Raw genomic sequence first — 7897 nt, forward strand, 5'->3', positions numbered from 1 at the left:
GACTCGGTTGAGTTTCTCTTTTATTAGGCCACATTATAGAGTGTTGAGGGCCTTCGAGTCGATTTATGCTTTCTTCGTCATTTCGTGTGTCCATTTCTCCGGGTTGGAAATTTCTCTAATATTGTTGATTGATGTTATTCTCCAGATAGTGAACCATTGGTCGATATACATCTTGACGAAGACTTCCATCCTCCTTTTTAAGTATGAGAAATTGTTTCATTGAAGAGTGGAGGGCATACAGTGGAATATGTTGGTACAATCGACCTCCATGATTTTAATGTCCAACAAATATGTTTAATAGAGTTTGATCAAGGATAGTCCTAGTCGCTACTAGACAAGGGTAAGAAGTCAACCAAGTGACTAGTCCTAACTATGGTTAGGCAAGAGAAGTCCTAGTTATAGCTAGGTAAAGAAAATCTTGGTAGATCGTGGAAGCCAGGTAGAAATATTCGATAGGTCTGGAGGACTCGATATCGAATCCCTTGTGGGTTAATCCAATACTAAGTCTTGGTGAGTGAAGTCAGGTGGAGAAAATCCTAGAGGGAGGTAATTTTAGGTTCTGGTGAGTGAAGTCAAATGGAGAAAATCCTATGGGGAGGTAACCTTAGGTAACAAAAAGTCTTAGAGGAGTGAACTCCAAGTAAGATTGATCGGATGGTTTCTGGTCGACTACACGCAGTCAACTAGACCAGCGGATCTTGGTAAAGCTAAGTTTAGTTTTACCATAGTGTTCTATATTATTATTATTATTGTTGGCTAATGTAGTATTACAGGAAAAATCTTAGTGGATCAGAGATCTGACATTGAGCAGAGAAAGTCCAAACAGGTCTAGAGGACCATATTTGGTAGATAGGTTGAGGTAAGCAAATTGGAGAAGAGCGATAGTGAGATCGTATTTCGGGAAGGAACAAACCCAAGGTTACTGATCTAGAAAGGTTTCTAAGTTGAGATCAAGGAAGTTCTACTGTCAAATACTACTCATGCATCTTACCATTCATATATTATTGTCCTAACTTTATTTTGCAGGGATATTCTGTTTAACTCTGTTTTACAATAATCGACCAGATTGGTTGACCGAACGCGGGGATTGGTCGACTGAACCAGATCGACTCAGACTAGAGATTAGGCTAGAGTAGAACAAAGTAGAGTCTGATCAAAGCCTGATCGGTCGACTGAACCATGATGACATGGTAAAGATTAGATCAAGCTGAAGCAAAGAAGGAAGCTCAGCTGATTGGTTGTCCAAATATAGGGATCGATCGACCAAACAATCACCTCATTAATGAAGAATTAAATATGAATCTAGGAAAACAAGGAAAGTTCACTATTCAGTCAACCAGTATGGTGATCGGTTGACCGAACCATTAAAGCTCATAAATGCATGAAGATCGGATCTCAGCAAAGAAGGAAAGCACAGGGTTCAGTCGACCGATAAGAGGTTCGATAGACCGAACTGATCAGTTGATCGAACAGTTTATTAGCCGATTGATCAAGGCCTATATAAGTAGAGCTAAAGGTCCGAGGCGAGGTATTGTTTTTCAAGTCAAGGTCGTACAAAGCTCCTATTCATTCTACTACTCTGTGTTTCACTTTCACAAGCAAGCTGCTCCATCCAGAAGTACGAACCGAGCTTCATCTTCTACTAGTGTCGGTATAACTTTTGTTTATGCTTGTATTATTTTAATACCCAAAAGATAGTAATGTGTTACTATCTTACATCTTCATATTGTACGCATTGCTTCTTTTCAAAGATTTTGGAAAGAAGAGTTATAGTGAATTGTCCAATAGTGCGATCAAGGATCGCGACTCTTAGAGTATGAGTCGACATAGGCTCCGAACCAAGTAACCACCCGAGTTACTTGTCTTTTCTTATTCTATTTTCTACTACTTATTCTGATTGGTTTTATGATACAAGAAAAGAAAAAGTTTTAAGGAGCGATATTCCCCCCCCCCCCCCCCCCAATTTATCGCTCCTTTTCGATCCGTCAAAATATCCCTCAGACTATACCATTGTTCTTGCAAAGACAATTGTTAAGAAGAAACAATTTTAAAGATTTTGTCTTGGGATAAGTAATTCAATATAATTAAAAATGAATGATAAAACTAAAAAGAAAAGTAAATTATTGATTGGTGGTTGCACCAAAATCAAAAGTCCTTGCTCTTGCTCGGATACCAATTGTAGGATTGTTGAGGACAAGACAGGAGGGGGTAAATCTTGTCACTTAAAAACTTTTCTTTTCTAAACTAAATTTGTCAAAAAAATTAGTAAATAGTGGAATAAGAATAAGTAAAATACAAATAAAAGGGTCACACTTGGGTTTTTACTTGGTTCAAAGTCTAGCCAACTCCTACTCTAAGAACCACAATCCCTTGGATCATATATGTTGGGCAATTCACTAGAATCTCCTCTGATATTTTGTAAGGAGAAATCAAATACAAAATCAAAGAGATAGCAACAATTTTACTACTCTCTTAATTATGCAATAAAAACAAAGTTTACCGACAATAGTAGAGTAGAAATTGAAGCTCATTATCAGCGTTGCTCTCGGCAGTCAGGAAAATGACACCGTAAAGTCAAACAAAAATGAACCATTTCAAAGCACCATGGGACTGATAGTAAGGACCTCTAAGTAACACGCCCATCCTTTACCTGCAAATCTAGAAATTAAAGAAAAATCAAGGAATAGTGAGTACAAATGACTAGCGGGTAGATAGAAAGATAGTGCACGAATTAACATGAAATTGAGTCGAAGGAATAGTCTTAGAGAATAATACTTATTACAAAAGTAAGATCATCAATATAATTACTTGCTAACAAAAACATAAACAATAATATAACCCTCCACTAACCTTCTCAACCAGGTATAACCTATAAATCAGGAGTATATACAGTATATCCAAAAATCACCTACATATAACAAGTATGTTACGCAATCACAATTGCATAGTTTCATCGTCAGTAATAAAAAGATATTCTATCCACAGGGATTGTTGATTAAGCACTAGTTAACTTCGCACGGTGAATTATCTAGACAAACGTAAGATTAGTTGGGAAAGAAAAGAGGAAAGAGAGAGAATAGATCTTGAAAGGGTTTGAGCTAGGAGGATGGAGGATGATAGATTCTAGGATTTTGATTTTCTTGTAATGCTAGACGATGCTATATAGATTGCTTACCCCTATCCTCTATGTTCATGCTCTTGTCGGAAGGTCGATGCATTACCGACTCTCCCCTGCAGTGGATAAGTTGGCATGATCTCCTACTCCATGTCCTATGCTACTAAATGGAAGTGATTCCTATGAAGTCTGTTAGCGGGGTAGCCCTGTCACGACATTCCTCGGTCATACAATATAGAAACACACTAACACACAATAACATTGAAATAGAAATAGTGATTATGCCCGATCCCCTACTTCCTTGTGGAGATTTGCTTCTGATAGATCGTTTGAAGCGATAGAGGGGGGTGTATCGCGCTTTTTAAAACTATTCTTTTTGTATTTTGAAACCAGAGTCGTGCAGCGGAAATAAGAAAAAGAGACAATGTATTTACTTCGTTCGGAGCCAAGCTCAACTCCTACTCGAAGTCCTGCGGCCCTTGACCACACCGATGGGCAAAGCACTAAAACTCTTCTCTCTGAAGTCCTCGAAGAGAAGCAAATCGTACAAGTACAATGGAATAAGATAGTAACAAGCCTACTATCTAATTTACAATTAAGTGCAATATAAAATAAGTATACCAACAATAGTATGCGTAGAATGTAGCTTGGTCGGTACTTCCAGACGGAGTGACTTACTGAGCTGTTGAAGATGTGTAGCACAATCCGTACGTGAAGAAGAACTTTTGAGATGATCAGAAGAGTTGTTTTTGCCTCTGTCTTCGAGCCTGGTTTTATAGGAGTACTGGAGGTTCGGTCGACCGATTCCCTGTTTGGTCGACCGAACCAGCTCCGATCACCTCTAGCTGGCAATCTAACACTGGCTCATAAATGTGCTTTAATTTGCCTTCAATGGTTCGGTCGACCGAACCCTTTTATCGGTCGACCGAACAATCTTTTTCCTTGTTCGTTGAAGTCTGCCAAAATCTTGTTTTAATGTTGATTAGATCGGTCGACCGATCCCTGTGTTCGGTCGACCGATCCCTGTGTTCGGTCGACCGATCAACCCATCTTTCCTTTGCTGCTAATCGGTGCTGATGAAACTGTTCTGTGCTGAGTCATCTTGGTTCGGTCGACCGATCCGGCCAAACCTGCAACACAGTATTAAGCAAAGTATCCCTGCAACACAAAGGTTAGCACAGTAATATATAATGCATGAGTATGACAGTTAGGACTGTCTTGATCTCTACTTAGAAACCTTCCTAGTTTCTTTAATTGGATCAGCGACTTTAGGTTGTTCCCTTTAGGAACCCGACCTCACTGTCGCTCTTCCAGTTGCATACCTTAACTTACCTGCCAAACATGATCTTCTAGACATGTTTGGTCTTTTGTCTGCTCAATGTCTGATCGTCTGATCCACTAAGACTTTTTCCTGCAATACCATATTAGCCAACAGCAATAATAGTAATACAGAAAACAATGGTGAACCTAAACCTAGATTTATCGAGATCCGTTGGTCCGGTCGACCGCGCGCGGTCGACCGGAAACCATCCGATCAACCTTGCTTGGAGTTCATTCCTCCAAGACTTCTCGTTACCTAAGGTTATCACACCCTAGGATTTTCTCAACCTGGCTTCACTCAGCAAGACTCAGTATTCGGCTACCCAGGGATCAAGTCCTCCAGACCTATCCACCTGGCTTCCACGACATATCGAGATTTCCCTTACCTAGCCTACAACTAGGACTCAGTATTCGGCTACCTAGGGATCAAGTCCTCCAGACCTATCCACCTAGCTTCCACGATATACCGAGATTTCCCACCTTGCCTAGCCTCCAACTAGGACTTCCCTTGCCTAGCCTACAACTAGGACTTCCTTAGATCAAACTCCATATTTAAACATACTTAAGCATACTTAAACATATTTGTCTGACATTAAAACCTTGGAGGTCGATTGCACCAACAATCTCCCCCTTTTTGATATTTGACAAATATATTTAAGTTAGGTCAAAAAGATTTAGATTTCTAACTTAAACCCTTCTTCTCCCCCTTTTGTCATACAACAAAAAGAACCACTCCATAAATGACTTTAATTGCTAAGGATCCCTAAGTTTTGCACCAACAATGATGGAATACTTGTAAATATTTTCAAGATATGCCTAAGTTATTCCCTCACCCATTTGATGTATAATAGAGTTTTCAAAAATGAGTCATAGAGATTTTGAAAAAGCCTCATTCCATAAAAAAAAATTGAGTAAATTTGCAGTATCTTTTTCAAAATAATTTCTTTCAAAATTGAGAATTTCTTTCAAAAATTTTCAAAGAATACTTGTCAAAAATATTTGTAAAGCATTTTTTATCAAGCATTCTTTTCAAAGAGTATTTCAAATCTGAGTTCAATACCATTTTCAAAATAAATATAAAATATTTCAAGGCTAAAAATATTTTCAAGTATTTTACAAAGATATTCCAAGGCTTGGACTTTGTCAAAAATTCTTTTTTTTTTACTGGTTTACTAAGATATGAATGTCATAAAAAAAATTGCAAAGAATTTTTCAAAACATAAAGTTTTAGAGGAATTTTCAATGTATTTTTCAAAAAGTATGAGTTTGAAAAATATGATTTTGAAAAGATAATGCTTGAAGAAGAATTTTGTAAAAGTAATATATATATATATATATATTTTTAAAAATATTTGATTAAGAGATTTTAAGATATTTTTCAAAAATATTTGTAAAGAAGTTTTATCAAGCAATTTTCAAAAAGTGTTTTGAAACATTTTTTATTTATTATTATTTTTTTTAAATATGTTTTCAAAAGCATGATTTTGAATAAAAAATATGTCCTTCAACCAAGTCTCTCCCCCTTAACTGGACACTATTTTTTACATATCCTTGTTACCCATAAGGAAGACTTTTCTATGTGTGTCTAAGGGTCACGATTGACTTAAGGTTCTAAAGACTTAGGCGGTGAATAACAATAATTATATATATAATACACCCAATCAATCATCAATCAAGATTTGAAAAATATTTCATAAGAAAATAAATTTATAAGTTTTCAAAATCCTTTTTAAGAAAATAGTTTAAATTTTAATTTTCTTAGTATCTCACCCATTCTAAATTTTCAAGTATGGTAATCCTATAATTGTGTGAGATGACTTTATTAGTTTTGAGTTTTTTTTTTATATATATAAAAAAAACTTAAATTGAATTTTAGTTTAACTTAAATTAATTTTGGGTTTAAATGAATGATTAATTAATGGTAACATTATTTGAACTAATATTTAGTTTAGAGATTTTTAATTTATTAACTAATTAATAAAGGATTAATTTAAAATTCAATGATTATTAATTAGGTTAAGAATTAATTTTAATTGCTATGGTTGTAGGTTGATTGTCAGATTAATAATTGGTTTAAACATAAGTCAGTTTCAATTGAGTATGATTATTTAAGTTTAATTAATTACTTTTTAAAGGTTAAAGTTAAATTAATTTATTTATTGTTTTAAAATAATTTTGATTAATTTTTAGTTTTTAATTAAGTTTAAAATAATTAAATAATTAAGTTTTTAATTGAGTTTTAAAATAATTTTAATTAAGTTTTTTTTAAAAAAAAAATAATTTTAATTAAGTTTTAAAAATAATTTTAATTAAGTTTTTCAAAGTAATTTTAATTAAGTTTTTAAAGACTTTGGTCTAACTAGCCCATGTTTAACTGGGGTAGCTTCGGTCAAATCCACTAAGTCTAGTGCACCAGATAGAATTCCATATTCAGCCTAGACATGCCTTCGACAAAGTTTCCTTGACGTACTATCATCCCAATCCATTCCGGTGCTATGTTGTTAGGGTTTGGTAAACCTTTTTAACTAACCGTTCTAAACTAGTAGCATAAAGAAAAGATGCATGACATGTTAAATAATAGATAAGTATGCATGAACATGGCAAGTCATACAATTCAAACAACTCATACATGATTTATTATTGTTTAGTTGTTTATTTATTGTGTTATTGTTGTTTTATTGATTTATTGTTGTTCTTGATTTGTTGTTGTTGTTATTATTATTATTATTATTTAGTATTTTTGTTATTATTATTGTTTTATTATTATTATTATTATTATTATTATTATTATTTAGTTTCATAATTAAAAGGTACAGGATTATAATTAGGTTTGTGGAGATTTTGTTTTAGATTTGGTTTTGATTTATAACTTAAATCTAGATTTTGTGAGTTGATAAAATTATTAATAATGTTTTCTAATATATTAATTTTGTTTTTCAAAACATTATTTTGTTTTTCTAATTTTCTAAACTTTGATTTATAGTTCAGTTTCTTATTTTTATTTAAATTTTTTGTTAAATAAACTAGATCGGGGTCTTGATTAAGTTTTTGGTTGATTTGGTCTATTTTAGTTATATTTGAATTAATTAAGTTTTTATTAGTTAGATTATTTTTGTTAAGTAATTTTAATGTTGGATTTTCATGCATTTTTAATTTCATATTACAATTTAAACAAGAAGGATCTAAAGCATGCAAATTTTCATATAATTTATTTACCATACTAGATCTTTGGGTCTTCTCTCCGGGCATTGAGATTTGTAGTGTCCCATCTTTTTGCACTTAAAACATTCGATGTGGTCCTTCCTTTTCCGTACTCTAGGCTTCGGCTCCTCCTTTGCCTCCAGTTGTGCAGATCGACTCATCGGGCATTTATTTTTGTAATGTCCTTTTTCTCTGCAACTAAAACATGTTATGTGTTCTTTAAATTTTGAATTTAAAATATTACCTTTTGAATCCTCATTA

Source organism: Zingiber officinale, chromosome 10A (genome assembly GCF_018446385.1).
Source record: "Zingiber officinale cultivar Zhangliang chromosome 10A, Zo_v1.1, whole genome shotgun sequence".
NCBI classification, from domain to species: domain Eukaryota; kingdom Viridiplantae; phylum Streptophyta; class Magnoliopsida; order Zingiberales; family Zingiberaceae; genus Zingiber; species Zingiber officinale.